Here is a 21,559-nt window from a genome sequence, read left to right on the forward strand (position 1 = left end):
AGGATCCAGAGCAGGCAAAAGCCAGAATGTCTGCTTATATTTGGATGCAGGCCACACCCCCAAGGAAACTCCCTTTCAACTGATTGGCTACTCACAGCAGATCCCATCATTGAGGTGATCACATATACACACTGAGAATCATGACCCAGCCAAGCTGACATACAGTCTTAACCATCACACCCATGCACATACGAAAAACTGATTTTTGACAAAAAAGATGCAAAGACAATTGAACAGAGAAACAACTGAGTAGAGGAACAATTGGATATCCATATGTAAAAAAAGAAATTCAATCCATACTCTCGCACCATGTAGAAAAATTAACTCAAAATGGAATACAGACCTAAATGTAAAACATAAAACTACAAAACTCACAAAGGGAAGCACAGAAAAAAATCTTTGTGACTTTGGGTTAGCCAAGATTTCTTAGATAAGTCACCAAAAGCACAATCTGTAAAAGAAAAAAATTTATCTAACTGTACTTTTTCAAAATAAAAAAGTTTGCTTTTCAAAAGGCGCTATTAAAGAATAAGAATAAAAGCCACATTCTGGGAGAAAATATTTGCAAATTATATATAAAGAACTTGTATCGAGAATATATAAAGAACTCTCAAAACTCAATAATAAGAAAACAAACAACCCAAAATGGGTAAAAGATTTGAATAGACACTTCACCAAAGAAGGTATACTGATGGCAAATAAGCATATGATAAGATGCAAAACATCATTAATTATCAGGGAAGTGCAAATTAAAACCAAAATGAAATATCACTACTAGCCTATCTACTAAAAACAAAAACCTATTGCCATCAAGTCAATTCTGACTCATTAAAATGGCTAGAATTAAAAACACTGACCATATCAATATGCAAACTAGTCTATCATGACAGAAAGCAGATCAGTGTTCCCTGGGGAGGGGAGGGACAGGGAGTGGCAGGAGAGAGGGATTGCAAAGGGACACAAGGAAACTTTTGGGTGTGATGGATGTCTTCACTATCTTGATTGTGGTGTTGGTTTCATGGGTATGTACATATGTATGCCAAACATACTGACCTTTAAATATATGCAATTTATTATATGTCAGTTATATATCTAAAAACTCTTTAAAAAATCTGACAAAGGTTTTTGCCTGAGTAGGAGTAGAAATCTGGGACATATGGTTTAGATGCTGAAGTATGGCATTTCCAGGACATTTTAAAGATTGAAATGAAAGGCATATTTGGAATCGAGACTGTTGTCCCTAGAGGGGTGGGTCCCCAGGAAAACTGGGAGATAGAAAGGAAGTGACTCTGAGGAACCTCTCTCTTCTGCTGGACACCTGACACAAAGTCCACACTCTTAGGGGGTCTTTTGGGTAGACTTGGTTCAATCTTCCCAATTCACATCTGGTGGAAGCCTAGGGCTTTCCCCATGATCCTGGAGAATTCATGATGGATTAGTTCCTCAGCAATTTTTTCCTCTTGGCATCCGTGTGTTTAACTTCCTGCCATCCTGGAGGCAGCCATCCTGGAGGAAAATCCAGTCTCTACAGTTGTTTCCACAAAAGGTCACTCACAACAAACAATACTTGAGTGTGGTATACTTAGTCAAGATTTGAGGAGTCATGCCATATGGCCATGCCAGGCTCCTCAGAGTCTTCTACCATTTCAAGGTCCCTCTCTCTTCCTCTCTTTCTTTGGTGGGATCAACAATCCCTTCCCCAACATCTCAAGCTAGTATGAGGCTACTCACCCTCAGCCCCCACCTACAGAGTCTCAGCCTCTATCCCAAGTGAATTCTCTCCACAAAGCTGTGTTTCCAGGCCCTTGTAGGATTCTTATACTAGCTATCGAGAAAAGAAAAATTTCTCTGTATAACTCCACAGGTATATAAAAATCAGGGCCGCTTGTCTCTGTGAGGGATGGGTCAAGACAACCCCGAAGTACTCAAAGGAATCTTCGCATTTTTAGGCCAGCTACTACCCACACTACTCTGGGCTTAAGAGAAGTTATTCCTTAGGGTATGTACAAGAAGGAAATCACAAAGCTTTAGTCAAAATGTTTGGCCACCAAACAAATTCCTGTTTGCTTAACAGAGACAAATGCATGAGTGTCACAGTACTAGCGGTCCTCTGTTTTATGATCCTCCCCAAAATAACAGACTCTGCTGACCTGTGCTGACAATTTGAAAACAAGGAATTTGGAAGGTAAGGAGATGACTGATTGAAGATGGCAGATAATGTACCTGTTGCAACCTCCTCTTCCTGCCCTAACTTCTGAGAAATGACAGAAATAATTATCTTAAGAAGGTCTCATATCCATGCTGAGAAGGAAGAGGAGATGCTGGTGGTGGACAGTAATCATGGGGAATCCTTAAATTGAATGAGGAAACTGCAGCCAAAAACATCTGCAGGAGAGGAAGGCTGCCAAGGATGGGAGTGGGTCCAAGGGTGTGGCGAGCCTGGAGACTGTGATACCAGGATGAGAGGAGATCCTCGAGGCACCTAATGGGGTGGTCGATGGGAGGTGCAGCCCTTTTGTCGAGCAACGGGAGTGTCTTGTTTCCGGAGAGAACAGTAGGTATGGCTACTTGGGTTAGAGAGGCAGGGAAGACAGCCTCTATGGCTAGAAGACTAAAGCCTGTCTTCATTACCTAGTGGTGCTGTAACAAAAATATCACAAGCAGGTGGCCTTAAAGAACAAAAATTTATTTTCTAGGTCTTGGCCGTGTCAATCCCTTCCATGGGCCTCTCTCCTAGTTTCCGCCGGCAATCTTGGCGTTTCTTCGCTTACAGACAGGTCTTTGCATGGTGTCTGTCTTCTCCTGTATGTATCTGCGTTCTACTTCCCTTATCACCTATGCCGTTATGTCTACACTAGAATTTCTTAGTTGTGTTGTTGTTGTGTGCTGTTGAGTTGATTCTGACTCTTAGTGATCCTATAGGACAAAGTAGAACCACCCCATAGGATTTCCAAGGAGGAGCTGGTGGAGTCAAATGGCCAACTGTTTGGTTAGCAGCCTGAGTTCTTAACCACTTCATCACCAGGGCTCCAGAATTTCCGAGATTTCCAGTAAATTGCTATTTATCTAGTACAACCCAAGGCTATGGGTTCGTTGAATTGGACCTAGGACCAACCCAAGATTCCTGAGTAAGAAGGATGAAGTGGTTATTATTTTAAGTTCATATTATCTTATGGACTTCTATTTTTAAAAGTTTAACAAACTTTTGTGTTGAGCATAATTAATAACATTGTTAGTATTAAGTTAATACTTAAAAAATGATCTGGAAAGAATAAGAGACTCTAGAAAGGAGAGCTAGAGATCGAAGTTTGTGGTTCGATGGGTGAAAACGAGTACACTCAATGAGTATAAAATCATGGGGAAAATGGAGGGACATAAAATACACTTATTCACCCAATGTCAGGATGCATGAGCTAAGGCCTGTGCACAGGGAATTAAACCGTATGCCTGGTAACAAGGTACTTGCGTGTTGAAAATTTATTAATCAATATTTACTCAACTTTAAAAATTGCTGTTGTCTCACTCTTGGTATTCACAACAGAGCAGTACAGTAAATTAAATGCATCTTCAATTATTCAAAGCTGCTCCTACAAAATTAATATACCTAAAAGTTGTGTTTTAATGAACTATACTTAATTTCTACACAATCAAATGACTGTGGATGCTACATTTTCCTCCCAAGGGTCTGAGACAGTCTGTCTGGCGCTGCAGGAGACACGTGGTTTCAAATGGCATCCTCAAAACCCCCTCCTGCTTCCATTCTCTTCCTTTCCTACTAAGCCAGGCTCAGCAATACTCTTCTTATTTACCGCAGAAGGTTCTAGAAGAGGGGAGGGAGCAAGGCTGGCTAGTCTACTAATTACCAAATTGAGAGATCTCTATCTAGGACAGCATAAATGAAAGTCTGGAAAGCGTGTGTTCTCTAAGCCTATGTTATTAGGCTGCAGAAAAGGGAAAGAATAGCAGATTCAACCCCCCTAAGGATTTAGGTCCCTAGATCTTGAGATCCAAACCCAGGAATGGGGAGAAAGTAAGGAGGGAAAATGGTACAGTTAAAAATACGTACAACTTGAGGGCTGTTTGGCACAGGGGATATAAGGACCCCTTTGTTATGTCAAAAAATGTTATGGATTCCCATATGTTTAGCAGGAATATTTGTAGTAACTGTTAAGCATCTGCACCCACTAGAAAAATACTAGCTGTGCATTGATATGTAAGCATAGAATTTATTCAGGTTGCACACAATGCTTGGAGCACATATGCATTCAAGAACCCTTTGCAATAATGCCACAGCCCATGAATTGGAAGCCACTGAGGTAGAATAGTGCTAAGGAGTAAGAGAGCAAAGTCAGGAGGGGTTTTCACTTCCTCTCTCACTTGCTGGTAGAGTGCAGCTAACTTAACAGCGTGGGTCAATGCCTTGCTCCCGTAGTGCACCGGTCATTGTCTGCAAGCCTCTGGCAGTCACTGCACTTCAATTTAACTGCATTGCATGTTCTCTCCTCATGGACAAACGCCATTTGCAATACAGACCTATGCTTGCAACTAATAGAAACTGATATCTAGAAAATGTGATCCATTATCTCCCCTGCCATGGTCTGCTCTCCTTCAGGATTTCATTTCACATCTGAGGGCACCTGCAGATGTTAACATTATGCCAAGAACTTTCTGAAAATGAAAAGCACTCGTTCAGGAAGCTCTGCCAGAGGTAAGAAGAGAGATTCCACGGCATCTAGGTGTGAAGTGTCTAGAGACCAAACTCGGAACCACTGGACTCTCTGATGCCCTATGCTGATTTTGTAGCTTTTCTCCTATTCTCCCTCCCATTTTACCCTTTACCACCCCAGGCCACCCACCTTTTGGCTAGCAGCAGAGTGCGTTAGCCTTTTGCACCACTGAGGGACTCTGCTGGGCTGCTAATTGAAAGGTTAGATGCTTCAATTCACCCACAGGCACCTCGGAAGAAAAGCCTGGTGATCTACTTCTGAAAAATCAGTCATTGAAAACCTTACGGAGCACAGTTCTACTCTGGCACACACTCTGACCACCTTCAGTAGGAATCAACTTGACAACTGGTTAAAAGGGAGACAATAAAATAGTATTTACCTCCCAGGGTTGTTGCAAGGATGCAAAGAGGGAGTGGATGCAAAGCACTTTGCACAGTACCTGGAACAGAGTCAGCACTTGATACGTTTCATTATCTGTGTCCCATCTTTGAGCAAATCTGATGGATAAAAGGATGCAACGTTCACATAGTGAGCTAACCTTGAACCTGCTTGGTTTCAGCCAGTACAGTCTTGGAGAATATTGTCCATGGCGAGATAGCCCTGGGCAGCCAGAGACAAGGGTCCTCTTTGAACTTCTGTGGGTTACACTGCCTACAGTTGTTTCTCCACATATTTGGTGGGCATATTTGATGCTGTCAAACTGTACAGAATTTCTGAGAGGTTGTTGGCAGAGGGAGAGGAAGGGCCCTAGTGGAGGAGTTGTCTGGGAGTTCTAGGGCAGCAAGTGGGGGTTGGTGGTGGGAGCCTGAACTGGGGAAGGTGTGGTCACCAGTCTTGAGGGACTTCAGTTGCTGGGATGATGGAGAGGGGGTGAAAGCTGAGTTGGGAAAGGGCTCCTCTAGGAACCTTTGTGACCTCATGTCATGGATTGAATTGAGCTCCCACAAAATAGGTGTTGGAATTCTCACCTCTATCCTTGAACATGTGGTTCCATTTGGGAATAGGGATTTCTTTGTTATATTAATGAGGTCATATCAGTGTAGGGTGTGTCTTAAACCTAATCGCTTTCAAGATATAAAAAGTACAGATTAGGCTCAGAGACAAGCGAGCACAAAGTGGGGAAGACAGAATCACATGTGAGGCTCACCAAGGAATTGAGGAACCCTGGGGTGATAGAAGCTGGCAAAGACAAAGAAGGACTTCCCTCTAGAGCCATACTCTGAGTTTGGACTTCTAGCCTCCTAAGTTGTGAGAAAATAAATTTCTGTTTGTTAAAGTCACCCACTTGTGGTATTTCTGTTATAGCAGCACTAAGAAACTAAGACACTCCATGACTTGACCTCAGTGAGTAAAACGTGGGCCTCTGCTGAGCCCCGACCCTGGCCACCGATGAAGTTGCTGAGCCCCGACCCTGGCCACCGATGAGGTTGCTGAGCCCCGACCCTGGCCACCGATGAAGTTGCTGAGCCCCGACCCTGGCCACCGATGAAGTTGCTGAGCCCCGACTCTGGCCACCGATGAAGTTGCTACAGTTATAGGCTAAGTCCTGACCCTAGTGTCCCCTCCACTGGACCAGCCACGTCTCCCTCTGGGTGAAAGCTTGTCATCACTCAGAGCTCCCTCCCTCCCCAGGGGCCCACACCACTGACTGCTAGAAGCAGCAGCTCCGAAGCTGGCAGATGGCACACGTCTGCTTCAGAAGGATTCCCAGTTCCGTTTGCACTCCCCAGGATACCACTGATGTTCCCAAGAGGGGCTGTGAAATTCTCAGATAATCCTCAAAATAAAATTAATTTTAATGCGTTCTCCTTTAAAAATAATAAGTGCTAGACAGAACTGCGTGGGGAAAGGTTGGTTGCAGAAGGAAGTCAGGAAGCCAAGCCAGCCACCATGTTCCACAGCCCCTGGAAGAGAAGGTGGGATCCCTGTCAGAGCTTCCCCCTCCCCCTACAGAGGGCCGACCCCAGAACCAACCTCTGGGACCACAGATCCCATCATTATTCCTGTTACAGTGGGATCTGGGACCAAAACTCCCTGAAGGCAGTGCCTGTTCTTTGTAGCTGCTGAGAAGCGCTTATCACAGATTGGAGACTCTCAGGGGCCCTCACCTTCTTCTCTTACAAGTCTCTCTCCTTCTGTCCCTGTTCAGAGTTAATGGGCTGACATTCTCCTGTGTCTTCTCATCTCTTCCTTTCTCTTCTCAGCTTCCGCATCTCCTTCTCCCCAGTCTTCTCGAGCTGTCCCCTTTTGCTATTCTCTTTCCTCATCTGTCTCTCTAATTCCTTTCTCTGTTTTCTCTTCTTTCCTCTTCTTTGAAGTCATAGAAACAATGACTCTCAAGTCAGACACAAACTCACGGATCATCTGGTCCAAGCTTGCCCCTCTTTCAAAAGGCATCTCTCTAACCCCTAGCAGTTTATTTCATTCTCATGGCCTTTGACCTTTTCTCTACTTCTGCCTCTGCCTGTTTCTGACCCTGTCCCTATTGCTAAGTCTTGTTTTGCCCCCCTTTTACCTCTTTTCTCCCCTCCTCCCTCATCCCCTTCTCTCTCTGCTCTCTCCTCTCCCCTCTTTCTCAGTCTCTGTCCCTATCCGTGACCCCATCTTTCTCCCCATGTCTCGGGATCTCTAACTCTTTGCCTGCCCCTGCTCCATGCTCCCACCTCCTCTGTCTCCATCCAGATCACTCTTGCTCTCTTTGTCCCCTCCCTCTCTCGGCCTCTCTCCCTTTCTCTGTCTCTCTCTACCTCTTTTTTCTCTCTCCCTGTCTCTCTTTCATGAGCTGTCTTACTAGGAGTTCAAAAGGAAGTCATGGCTTCAGCCCTGGGAGTCACCTGAGAGAAGCTGAGGATTGGGGGTCTCAGTGACATCTGGCAGGTGCAGAGTTGGGGCTTCAGTCCCTTGCTCCTGGGACTTTGGCTTGTCCTACTCATGCTTGGCTCCCTCAGCCAGACCAGCTGTCTTTTCTACATTTCCCCGAAGCCCCCAGGATGGGACCTGGACTCAGGAAGGAGCAATCACATGGGGGACCTGCCCCTGCTTCCATCTACATGACCTGGACTGAGCTGCTCAGAAGCCAGGGAAGGACAGGCATCCTCTGTCCCTGGGGCACTGGCTCTGAGATGAGCACTTGTTGGTTTTGGGATTATCTCCTGGATGCCACTCTCCAGTGGGTTATCTGGAGAAAGGCAATAAGCTGTTCCTGATCTGATGTGATGGTGAGTCTCAGCTCATAGACCTTTGTGTTACAGGTTCCTGAATTATCTTATAACCTTAGGGTTCAGAGGATACCAGGATGGAAGAGACAGAGATAACCAATTCCAGTTGCCCTCCGGTCTACTCTGACTCATGTGTGTCAGAGTAGAACCATGCTCCACAGGGTTTTCAGTGGCTGATTTTTGGGAATTAAATTGCCAGGCCTTTCTTACGAGGCACCTCTGGGTGGACTCTAATCTCCAACCTTTCAGTTAGCAGCTAAGCACTTTAACCGTTTGCACTACCCAGGGACCTTATTGGTTATGTCAATTAATTCAACACGTTTGCTGAATACCTACTATGTGTCAGGTCCTATGCTGAGTACCTGCTCTCATGAAGCTGGCAGGTTTATGAAAATAGATAATACGGGTTATATGAATCTTCTTAATTCCACCCCACTTCCCCAAAGAAACATCACTGCACTGGGCCCTCATTCTCTCCTGGACCATTCCACATCCTGGTCCTAAAGGGGTCTTGCCTCTATCACATACAGGTGGTGACTGTGTGGGCCCTCACTATAGGGCTGGCTTTTCTGAAGGCACCTACATTCTCTCTCTTCACTGAGCATCTTAATACATGCAGCTGAACTGGCCAACTGAGCTGAACCCTTCAACAGGCCTCATGTCAGAGCTGTACTTTCCAGTCTCCCCACTCCTGATCTGACTCCAATCAGAAACCAGTGTGCTTGGAGGACTCCTTACCAGTATTTGCCTGACCCCACCATGGGTGAAATGGCTGTGTTGTTCTAGGGGCATTGACCCCAACCCTAGTCCAAGAGTTAGTTCTGATTTCTTTTCACCCAACAAAGTTCCTGCTCTCATCCCCCTTGCTACAGTGTCTTGTTCAGTTAACCCAGCTGTTATGGATTAAATTGTGTTCCCCAAAAATGTGTGTCAACTTGGCTAGGCCATGATTCCCAGTGTTGTGTGGTTGTCCACAGTTTTGCGATCTGATGTGATTATCCTATGTGTTATAAATATTAACCTCTATGATGGTAATGAGGTAGGATTAGAGGCGTTTTATGTTAATAAGACAGGACTCCATCTACAGGATTAGGTTGTATCCCGAGTCAATCTCTTTGGAGATATAAAAGAGAGAATAGAGCAGAGAGGAGAAGGACTTCAATACCACCAAGAAAAAAGTGCTGGGAGTGGAACATGTCCTTTGGACATGGGGTCCCTGCACTGAGAAGCTCCTAGATCGGGGAAGATTGATGACAAGGACCTTCCCCCAGAGCCAACAGAGAGAGAAGGACTTCCCCAGGAGTAAGTGCTCTGAATTTGAACTTCTAGCCTCCTAGATCATGAGAGAATAAGTTTCTCTTTGCTAAAACCATCCACTTGTGGAATTTGTTATAGCAGCACAAGATAACTAAGACAGAATTTGGTACCAGGACAGTGGAATGCTGCTCTAACAGATACCTACAATGTGGAAGCAGTTTTGGAATTGAGTCATGGGTAGAAGCTGGAAGAGTTTCCAAGTACCTAATAGTAAAAGCCTAGATTGCCTTGAAGAGACTGTTGGTGGAATAATGGACATCAAAGACAATTCTGGTTAAGACTCAGAAGGAAGTGAGGAGAGCTATAACATCAGAAATGGCATAGACAATGAGAAGCAGCAGAGAAATGACAGTAGCAGAACCAGGAGACTGGTGTGAGACAGCACTGGAGCTGACTCACAGAGCAAGAGAGCTGAGTGTCTTCAGGCAGGAGGCTCCCTGGCAGAACAGGGTGCTTCTGGGCACTTATCAGTGGAGCTAGGCTTGCTGACCCAAGGAGCAAGAGAGGTGAGTGCCTTCAGGCCGAGGTTTAGTGGTGGAGTGGGGTGCCTCCAGGTACTTATGGGTGGAGCTAAAGAGCTTTGGAACACTTGCTCGAGCAGGGCAGAGGCTGACTGGCCCAAGGGCCCAAGGGGCCAAAAGTCCAGGGAGCCAGGAAGCAGAAGCTGAAGAGATGAGGAACACAGGAAGCAGAGTTACCTCAGTCTCAAAGGATAGGACCACGACCTCTGGGGTCTCAAAGAGTGGAGCCATGGCCTCTGGAGTTTCTAAGGGTGGGGCCACAGCCTCCTAGGTGTCAAAGAGTCAGATCTTCACCAGCTCGATTCCAGAGTGTGGGGCTGCCTTTCATGAGTGCCAGTGGGATGGGGCAGGATCTGCTGCCCAAAGCTGAGGGGGTATGGCTGCCATGCCCAAGGGGTGGAAGAATGGGGCCTGCCAGGGCCGAGTGGTAGGGTCACCACTCAGATAGACTAGGAGAATGGGGCTGCCCAAATGCAAGGGAGCAGAGTTGCCATTCCAGTGGGCCTGGAAGGCAGAGCTGAAGCCCAGGTCAAGGGGCTTCTACCCAGAATCCAGAGACTGTGGCCAATACCCAGAGTCTGGAGGGTAGGGTAATTGCCTAAATGGTCTCAGAGAACAGACGATTATTTTCAAGCCTTAAGAGTTAACTTGCTTGGTGCCTGTTGTCCCTTCTTTACCTCCAGTTTCTCCCATTGTAATGGAAATGTCTAGCTTGTGCCTGTCCCACCACTGTACCTTGGAAACAGATAACTTGTATTCTAGATTTCATAGATGAAGAGGAATTTTTGGAATTTGGACTTGGAGTTGGTTTAAGACTTTTAGGATGATATGATGAGGTGAATCTGTTTTACATGTGACTAGAACATGAATTTTTGGTGTCCAAAGGGTGGAATATTATGGATTGAATTGTGTCTCCCCAAAATGTGTGGCAACTTGGCTAGGCCATGATTTTCAGTATTGTGTGGTTGTCTACCATTTTGTGATCTGATGTGATTATCCTGTGTATTCTAAATCTTTATGATATTAATGAGGTAGGATTTGAGGCAGTTATGTTAACAAGGCAGGACTCAATCTACAGGATTAGGTTGTATCTTGAGTTAATCTCTTTTGAGATATAAAAGAGAAAATTAAGCAGACAGGAGAGGGACCTCAATACCACCAAGAAAGAAGCACCAATAGCGGAGCACATCCTTTAGACATGGGGTCCTTGTACTGAGAAGCTCCTAGACCAGGGGAAGATTGATGAAAAAGATCTTCCTCCAGAGCCAACAAAGAGAGAAAGCCTTCCCCTAGAGCTGGTGCCTTGAATTAAGACTTCTAGCCTCCTAGGCTATGAGAGAATAAATTTCTCTTTGATAAAGCCATTCACTTGTGGTATTTCTGTTATAGCAGCACTAGATAACTCAGATACCAGCCTTAAACCAATTAATGGGAGAGCCCTGGTGGTGCGGTGGATAAGAGCTCGGCTGCTAACCAAAAAATCAGCAGTTTGAATCCACCAGCTGCTCCTTGGAAACACTTGGGGCAGTTCTACTCTGTCCTATAGGGTTGCTATGAGTCGGAATTGACTAGACAGCAACAGGTTTTTTTTGGTTTTCTTCTGGCCAAAGAGATTGGTTTAGGTATGGGCATGTGAAGCAAACTGAGTCATTGAGATATGATGAGAAGGTTCCCAGGGGAGTATGGGAAAGAAGGCTCTTCACTGGTCTGAAAGATCTACTGAAGGCCAGCCCTTCCTTCTCCAATGTTATGAAGTAGAAGGGATATCTGGAACTACTACACCCATTTTGCCACCATGAGGAAAGCTAACACTAAAGAAGGCAGAGAGGAGAAACAAAAAGCACCAGGTTATTGATGACACTGTTGAGCCCCTGATCAAACCATCCGTGAAGTCTGCCTTACCTCAGAAACTTCCAAGTTCATGAACTTGTAAGTCCTTATATTGTTTAGGCCAGTCTGACTTGGGTTTCTTACTGGCAACATAGAGATTCCTGACAGGGTCAGGGTCTGTGGAGCTCTTCGCTGACCTGACTTTGCTCTTCCTTCTCCCTGTGTGACTCTTCTCTGTGCTATCACAGAGGTGCTCACAGCCCTGCTCTGCTGACAGAGCATGACCCCTGGTGTGGGGGCTCTGGACTCAGACACACATGGGTATACAAATCCCATCAATGTCCTTCACAAGCTGTGTGACCTTGGACAAGTTCCCTAGCCTCTCTGAATTTAAATTTTCTTCTCTGTAAAATGGGACAAAAAACCCAGATCCCTCCCTCTCAGGGCTCTGGTGAATGAGAAGATGCATATAAAACCTGGCACGTGGTTTTGTTGTTAGTTGCAGTCAAGTCGGTTCTGACGAATGGCAACCCCACGTACAACAGAATGAAAAGCTGCTTGGTCCTTCACCATCTTCACAATCATTGGGATGCTTGAGTCCATTGTTGCAGCCACTGGGTATTTTGAGTGCCTTCCAACCTAAGAGGCTCATCTTCCAGCACTATATTAGACAATATTCTGCTGTGACCCATAAGGTCTTCATTGGCTGATTTTTGGAAGCAGATTGCCAGGCCTTTCTTCCTAGTCTGTCTTAGTCTACAAGCTCTGCTGAAACCTACCCACCATGGGTGACCCTGCTGGTATTTGAAACACTGGTGGCATAGCTTCCAGCATCATAGCAAAAGGAAAACCACCACAGTACGAGAAACTGACAGACAGGTGGTGGTGGCATGTGTTAGGACCACAGCTAATGTCGCCTCCATGTCCCTCCGTTCTTGCCTCTTCACCACACAGTGTGCTTTTCTGTGCATTGGATCTTAGAAGAGATACTGTCCCTCCAGATGTCAGCCTTGCAGACTGAGAATCCCCGTGATTGCTTGAGAGGAAAACAAATCCACATTGCCAGAGCAAATGAACAGCTCAGCCATTTGCTAAAACAAATATTAGTTCAGTGTTGTCCAAGGAGAGCAAGCGGCTCCAAGAACTGTTTGTGTTTTGCATCCTTCAAGGGGCTGAAGAATATGCTGCTGAGGACAAGTATCTCGGAGGGAGGGCAAGGGGAGGGGCAGCCACCCTCGGTGCTGTCCCCGCCCCCCCCGTCCCCCGCCCACTCATGGCTCCTTTGCAGCCATCACTTTCCTGGTGTCTGGGCATTTACTCCATTTCTGCTCAGGTCCTCCCTGAGTGTGAAGTTGGTGCTGAGGGTGGAGTCCACCGGCTCTGCAGAAGTCATGGGCCCTTCTTCCTGTTCCTGCCAAGGCTGCTGGTGCTGTTGCTAGGATGCCCTGGGCTCTTGATGTCCTGCAGAAATGGTGGTGGACACGTTCTTCCACGTGTACTTACTCTTCCATTGCATATCTCTCTCCTTAGGTCTCCAGGGTAATTCTCCGGGTCTGGGTGGAGGGGGCATGGAGTGACATGGCCCATACTCACAGTCATTCCTCCCAAACCTGGTTGCTCAGTCTTTGAATTAGACATGTGGGTCTGACTTTCTCTTCCGTCAGAGTGAGGGTTTTCACAGGAAGGTCCTGCATCTCTTATGTAAATAGATGCACAGGACCTTCAGATTGGCCCAGATATGACCAAATTCTAGGCTGAAATTTAGGCTGATACCGGAGGAACTCTGACAGAATGCATTATCAGAGTATAGTGTGTCCTGGTTAAGCCTATGAGCTCTGGAATTATTTACATACCTGCTTGCAGTGTGGGCTCAGCAAAGTTACTTAAACTCTCTAAACCTTAGTTTTCTTATCTGTAAAATGGAGAAAATCGTTTATTGTTGGTGTTGCTCTGACTCATGGTAACTTTGTATATACCAGAATATTACCTGGTCTTGAGCCATCTTAATAATAATAATAATAATAGTGCTTTCCTTAGTAGGTTGTGAGGATTCAAAGGGACATTGTATGCCAAGTACTTGGCAGGTAATAAACCCCCAATATATTTTAACTGTTGTTGAAAAAACAATAATTATTGTTAATCATTGTTATTGTTTACTGTATGAGAGAGCCACACTATCAGAATTACTGCTGATATTGTTAAGATCGATAAGCTTTTCAAAGGAAAATCAAACTGAAAAGAACCCTAAATACTACCTGGGTCTAGGTATAAGACCCACCTCTAAGACTACCTGGCGATTTACAAACCCTCAACTATCTAAATTCTGATTCTTGCCCCTCTATCCTTCCCCCTGTCCAAGTCTGAACATTCTGCTCGGCTGGTCTATCCAGCCCCCCATCTGCACCTCAGGGCTGAGAGGCTCATGACAGCCCTGGCTCCCAGGGACAAGAGGAGTCAACGGTCCCAGGAATCTGGAGTGACCAACCATCCCAATTTGACTGAAACTTTCCTGGTTTTAGCCCTGGAAGTCCCGTATGCTGGGGAAACCCCTCACTCCTAGGCAAACAAGGACAGTTGGTTATTGTCTCCAGAGTACAGGAAGTGATACTCCACTCACTTCCGGAGCTGGCAGCCCCCAGGCAGGGCTCACCAGAAACTGTGGGTTGGCAGTGCTTGGCAAAGCATCAGCTCTGCCTGCATCTGCATGGTGTGAATCACCAGGGCCCCTGTTCCTGGAGAATCCCTTGTGCTGTCCTGAGAAAACCACCATGGGGGTGGCGTTGGACGAGTCCGCGATTTAGGTTGAATGGAACCACTGGCTGGATCAAATGGCTGCTCTGATTAATCTTGTTAGTTAGGAGCACTGGGACTCAAGAGCCCTGTTGGGAGCCTGTGCTCAGGGCTATAGGGCCAGGGGAGGGGCATTCCCCATTTGAACTAAACCACGTGTCTTCCTGTAATTCCCTGGACATAACTCCAAGGATGGCCACAGCTTGCCCAAGAATGCTTTCACTCCCAAGTGTTCTTAGCCTCTACCTCAAATTTCCTTGTTGTTGTTAGCTGCTGGAGAGTTGGCTCCTGACTCATAGTGACCCCGTGCACAATGGAACAAAATGTTGCCCGGTCCTGCACTATTCCCATGATGGGTTGCAGATTGAGTCTGTTTATTCTGTCATTTTGTTTTTGTATTGTTTTCCTGAATTCTTCTATTGCTTTGTCTGTTTGTTCCTTGGTTTGGTCTGTGTTTTGCCTGATCTCCCTCTTGATATCTTCAAGACCTCTGTATATTAGTCTTTTGAATTCTTCATTAGGTAGTTCCCTTGTCTTATCTTTCTCTGAAAGGTTTTCTGGTTCTTTATTTTGGTTGCTTGCTAGAGCCATCTTGTCCTGCTTCTTTATGTGATTTGATCCATAGGGTTTTCGCTGGCTGATTTTCCAAAGTAGATTACCAGGCCTTTCTTCCTAATCCATCTTAGTCTGGAAGCTCCACTGAAACCTGTTTAGCAATATAGCAACATGCAAGCCTACAATGACAGACAGGGAGTGACTGCTTTTGAAGAGCATTGGCTGGGAATGAAACCCAGGTCTCCCGCATGGAAGGCAAGAATTCTGTCGGTGAACCACCAAAGCATGATCAGAGTTCCTTAACAGGTCCCTTTATATAGTCAGAGGCTGGGAGGTCAACCTCCAAGCCCTCCTGTATCTGGAGTCAGAGATAAGAAGATGCAGCTGAAGATGAGAAACACACAGGAGAAGAGATTTGGTTGTGGGCCACAAGAAGGGAAGCAGAGAGAAGCAGCAGAAGTGACGGGAGAAACTGAGTCTTAGTCCCTTGCCCCAGCCACAGAACAGCTCATCCCTAATCCTGGACATGGACTCACCCTCACTGGCCACACTCTGACTTCTAAGCCTGACCACACCGTAACCACCAATGTATCTCTGACTCTGATCACATATTGACCCTTGACTCTGATCAAAGACCGAGAATCTTTCCTTGCTGATCCTTGACCCTGACCCCTAGACAGCTCCCGGGAGAGTTGTACATGGCTCTTGTCTGCAAACCTGCAAACCTCTTCCTCATGGAAGAGCAGACTATGCGGCTCCTTGCTCACTCACGCACCAGCTCAGCCTTGCCCGGTGTCCATCAATGCCCCAGTTACCAGCAAACTGCTAACACTCTGAAGCAACTCTCTCTGCATATTAATTCAGCCATGCACGCTCATCAGGTAACCCAGGCCCCTGCTTGCCCACTAGTGCTATTTGCTCTGCAGCACTAGGTAATTTCCTTCCTGGACTTTGGTGGGAAGTTGAAAAGCAATGTCAGCTTCTCCTGCGCTTAATTAGGGCCGGGCTTTCTCCGGTAAATCGCTGACCATTATCAACGAGCTTGTAATTTTATGTCCCAGAATTAGAGACCGATGATTAAAGAGAAGACCGAGGGGCTGCGCTGCAGGTTCAGTTTGCACAGAGCTGGCCATTCTTTTAATCTCTATAATTTATTCCACTGTGACCTTTCCCTACATCTTCATGGAGACTTTCCAAATTGCAACAGCCCCCTTCTCTTTGAGAAGGGGAGGGTTGTTTCCTTTTGACTAAGAGCAATGTGAGTGTCTGTGTTCAGCCCCCCTGTCTAATAGGGAGTGAGCTGGTGGCTTGTCTGGGTCCTATAGCTTTGTTCAGAGAGAAGGCACCAGTGTGAGACAAGGACCTGGAGGTTTTCTTCTCTCTGTCTTGCTCCCTCTTGGTTCTGAGCTAGGTTGGGACAGCATTGGATCCCACAGCTGGGCAAGTGGATGCAGTGAGGGGATAGTTCATGGGGTTCCACCAAAACCACACTAAGATGGCAGAGGCCTGAGCCCCACTGGGCTCCTGATGTGGGTAAGGACCTTGACACCCCTGCCCCTCTGTGGGGCATGGCTGGTAGTTCTGCCTCTTCACCTGCCGGGCATCTACCTCCCTCTTTTGGCCACCTTCCTTTGCCTCCTCGTCTTTCAATACATTGATTAGGGTGACATTCCATGGCTGCTATGAGTCGGAATCGACTCAATGGGTTTGGGTTTTTTTTTTTTTTTTTGGTTACCAGCCTTGTGACTCAGCTCCAGCCAATCATGGTGTGTCCACCCCTGTGGCCACAGTGAGTGGCTCAGGGAGGGGCAGGTGATCCAATGAGACTCAGTCCTGGGACTTTAGTTGGAACTTTTGGTAAAAGGAAGCTCTCTTTTTGTTGCCGTTACTAAGCTGGGAGAGAGTAAGCATGGAGCTGCCAGAGGGTTCAGTTTGATGGCCAGACTTAAAGGCCATGCAATGGGTGACTTTCATAGATGGGTATTGAATGCCTACCATATACCTGGTCCTGAGAGAATATGGGGGACAGAGATGGAGTTTTAAATATTCTTGAGGAAAAACAAAAACAAAAACAAAAACAGTTGCCACTGAGTCCATTTCGATCCACAGTGACCCCATGTGTGTCAGAGTAGAACTGTGCTCCATAGGGTTTTCAATGGCTGATTTCTTGGAAGTAGATCCCTAGGGCTTCTTTCCGAGGTGCCTCTGGGTGGACTCGAACCTGAAACCTTTTAGTTAGTAGCTAAGCACACTGACCGTTTGCACCACCCAGGGACTCCTTGAGGAGGCAGAAAGACTAGAATGTATACAGATGAAACCAAAGCAGAAATATACACGATAGATCTCTAAATTAGTCTATTGAATATGTTACTCAGGGAACCTTCTAAATGGAAGCTGCTAGCTTGTCAAGCCTGAGGCCAGGGGTGTCATGACTCATCTGGCCCTTGGCCCCAAGCCTTCTTCTTGCACAGTGGGGTCATCTTGGTCCCCACAGGTAAGTTCAGCATCCATCTCATCCCAGTTAGTAGAGTCCTGTCTGGTCTCTCTGCCCACACGTGTTCGCGGAAGGTGGCTTGGCGTGGTGGCCAGAGCACTGGGGTTGGAGTTGGGAGACCTTGGTCTCAATCTGTTGGGTCACTATCTAAGTGACTTCATACAAGTCATATAACTGATACAAGCTTCCATATCCCATGATAGCTTTGCTTACCCCTGTGGTTTGCTGTGAGGAACCTGGGAACCATGGAAGCAATAAAAAGGTTGCAGTTCTCCTGAGGTCAAGTCCCACTATCAAATAGCCCCACCACAGGGAGGCTGTGACACTTGTTACTTGTTGCTGTGCCTCCTTCCAAAATAACCAGGCAAATTATTGTGAACTCTGAACCTGACTTGGAGAACACCCAGGAACTCTAGTGCTTCACCCCTGCTGGTGGTGGGGAGTGAGCTGGTGTCTGGGTCCTAAGGCTTGGTTCAAAGAGGAGGCACCAGTGTGAGAAAAGAGGCTGGGGGCTCTCTTCTCTCCATCTGGCCCCCTCTTGGTCCTGAGCTAGCCTGGCACTCGATCAGGTCCCCCTGCTCGGCTTTTCTCCATTCAGCTGCCTGATGTGTGCTGCTTCTTGCCATCTTCAGATCTGTCCTGACCTGCTGCCAGGTGCCTCCAGTGGTACTACTCATGGAGTTGAAGCTGGAGGCATGTGTGCCTTAGGGCCAGTGTGGGGGAGGCAGGGGCAGTGTCCTAGAAAGCCGAATGCATCAGCCCAGGGCCCACCCTCTACTCTCCACCTCCCACCCTCCATCCCCCTCGCTAGAGGGCCAGGCTCCTTGCCTCTGACAACTTTCTTTACTTTTTCTTTTATGAAAAAATAATCAAAGCCCAAACTTGGCTGGCGGAGTTTCGGAAAGTCAATAGGGAAGAAGCAAAGGAAGGGAGCCAGCCGAGATGGAGATAATGTTCAATGCCTCTGACTGAGGCTGATCTAATTAAAACAAATCTTTAAAGCATGGAACCTGAAAGCTGGCCCTGGAGGGAGCAGAAATCTTTGAGATAGGCCCTCCTCACGGGGCAAGCTGCTAATGATGCTGGGACAAGCGCCCGGCTCCTGGCCCTCCATGCTCTACAAGGAGCTGCCTGGCTGCAGAGGCAAAGCACCCGCCTCGGGTCTCCTAATATCTCCTTGGGAACCTGGAACCAGGGCTTTCTGGGAGACACAGTGAACAGGTGCTAAGACCTCCCCGAAGCAGGTAGCTCAGGGTCTGGACTTCCTGAGGCTTCCAACGGGCTTTTCTGGGCCCAAGCCCACATTCCAATGGAAAAGTGCTCATCCCTCATGTGTGCCTGTGGCCCTCCCTGCCTGTTGGACGCACCCTGGACCCTCACCCATCTGGCATCACCTCCTGACAAGTCTTGCTGCCTGGGCCGCACTGCCCACAGTTTTTCCTGTTTGCAGCCCTGAGAGATAGTCCTAAAGCACAGGAACGTTCTGTGAGCCCCTCACCAGCCCCTCACGGCTGGTAAGACAAGGCAACAGCATTTAAGGCCCTTGGGAATTTGGCCCTGTCCCATCTCCTACCTGAGTCCCTGGGTGGTGCCAATGGTTAGCGCTCCCAGCTGCTAACTGAAAGGTTGGAGGTTCAAGTCCACCAGAGACACCTCAGAAGAAAGGTCTGGTGATCTACTTCTGAAAAATCAGCCATTGAAAACCCCATGGAGCGCAGCTCTACTCTAACACACATGGGGTTGCCACGAGTGGGACTCGACGGCAACTAGTTGAGCATCTCCTGCCATTGTCCCACCTGGATGCTAAGCCTCATACAGTGTTCCTTGATGTTCTCTGCAGCCACCATACCTGTTTACCTCGCTGTGCCTTTGCTCATCCTCTTCCTCCAGCACATCATGCTGTTCCCCCCTTCTTCACCTGACAAACTTCTCGTCTTCCCAGACTCTGCTCATGAAACCGTTTCCACCGCCCATGGGCAGATTTAGCACGAGTGCTCTGGGTCCCACATCACCTGTCTGCTAGTTCGTTGTACTGTGGTGGCTTGCGTGTTGCTACGATACCAGAAGCTATGCCACCAGTTTTTCAAATACCAGCAGGTGGACAGGTTTCAGTGGAGCTTCCAGACTAAGACTAGAAAGAAAGGCCTGGCAATCTACTTCTGAAAATTGGTCAGTGAAAACCCTATGGATCACAATAGAATATTGTCTGATATAGTGCTGGAAGATGAGCCCGCTAGGTTGGAAGGCCCTCAAAATACACAGTGGCTCCAACGATGGGCTTGAGCATACCAACTCCGTGAAAATGGCACAGGACCAGGCATGTTTTGTTCTGTGGTACATGGGATGGCCGTGAGCAGAGCTGACTCAGCAGCTAACAACAACCCACCACCTCCACAAGCTCTGGGTCCCGCCGTGCTCAGCGCTGTGGCAATGGTACTGCATTGCAGTTATTGGTGTGTTTGTTCTCCCTTCTGGCCCAATTGGGTATTCTTTGAGGACAGGGATGATGTCTGGGTCAGGTTCTCTGCCCCACTGCCAAGACAGGAGCTTGTGAGATGCTTTTGTGGAGAATGAGTGATGGAGAGTCCAGGTGTGGGGCGTGGGGCTGGGATCTCTGGTTCTTCTGACGTGGAGGTCCTGGGAAGCTCTGGCTGGACTGCCGGGGCTTGGGGTGCCCGGAATGGCCTCGCCTGGATCCTGGACAGCACTCACGTTTGTTCCCTCCCTCTCCGTGTGCGGTGGCCGGCTGCTGGCTCAGTCCTGGCATTGTCGTGCTTCCTTAGGATTGCTTTTGTTGCTACGTGCTGAGGTTTTCACTGTGGCTAGGTTGTCCTTTTTTCATATGTATCTCACGGTTTTCTTCCCCCTGGCAAATAATCAGCACGCAATTAATTCTGAATTTCTCATTGTTTGCTCCAGCTGTCGAGCGCCTTGCATGAGCAAAGAATGATTGTTCAGTGTTTTCCCTGTAATGAACAGTGACAGTCTGCTGGGTCACTTCTGGCTTTGAGGAGAAGAGCGAGCGAGAAAGTGTGCGAGAGACAGAGACAGACATACAGAAAGGGCGAGCCACACAGAGAGATGGAGAGACGGGAGGGGAGGCGGACAGAGAGGCACAGAGGAGGAGAAAAGAGACACAGAGAGATATCAGAAGAGAGAGAAAGAGAGAGAAAGGCACAGAGAGACTGAGAGACAGACAGAGAGAGAAAGAGGGGGACTGAGAGGCACAGTGAGAGGAAGAGAAAGAGACAGGGATATAGGAAAAGAAGAGAGAAAGAGAAAGGAAGAGACCCAGACACAGAGGACACACAGAAACAAGCATAAAGAGACAGAAAGACTGGGAACCAGACAGGTGGACAGATGGACACACACACACAGTTCTAGTCACAGATGGATGCACACAGAGGGACGCCCAAAGAAAAACACCCCGAGATACGCAGAGACAGAAAGAGAGACAGAGAGACACACACCCAAACGGAGACAGTGACAGGGACAAAGGGATACACTAGAGCAAAAGAAGCAGAGGCAACTAGCGATGGTCATGTGAGAGTCTGCGTGGCGGTGCTGCAGCAGCTTAACAAGTGCCGGCGTTGCTGAGCGACCGCCACTGCCCAGGCAGCAAGAGGTGTGTCTCAGGACTTGCTCCTTTAAAGCTCACAGCCTCCCTGGGAAGTAGGTGCTATTAGCAATCCCATTCTCCAGGCAAGGAAACTGAGGCCCACAACTGTTAAATAACATATGGCTGCACAGCAAAAGGCAGGACGAAGCTTTGAACCCAGGTTTCCATGCCTCCAAAGTCCAAGTTTCATACCCTATATGGTTCCCATACCCTAATGCTCCCAGAGGATGCACACTTGGGTTCCAGTCTGCTACTTAAAACCCTTTCAAGACCCAATTATTATCTGCTTTGAATTTTTTAATTTTTAAAAATTTTTTCCATACAAAAATTAATACATCCATTGTTATGTGACTCTAATTGCTCTCCCCATACTGTGACAGCACACTCCTCCTTTCTACCCCTGATTCCCCATGTCCATTCAGCCAGCTCCTAACCCTCTCTGCCTTCCCATCTCACCTCTGGACAGAAGCTGCCCGTTTAGTCTCTTG

This window comes from Trichechus manatus, unplaced genomic scaffold, assembly GCF_000243295.1.
Source record: "Trichechus manatus latirostris isolate Lorelei unplaced genomic scaffold, TriManLat1.0 scaffold00040, whole genome shotgun sequence".
NCBI lineage: Eukaryota > Metazoa > Chordata > Mammalia > Sirenia > Trichechidae > Trichechus > Trichechus manatus.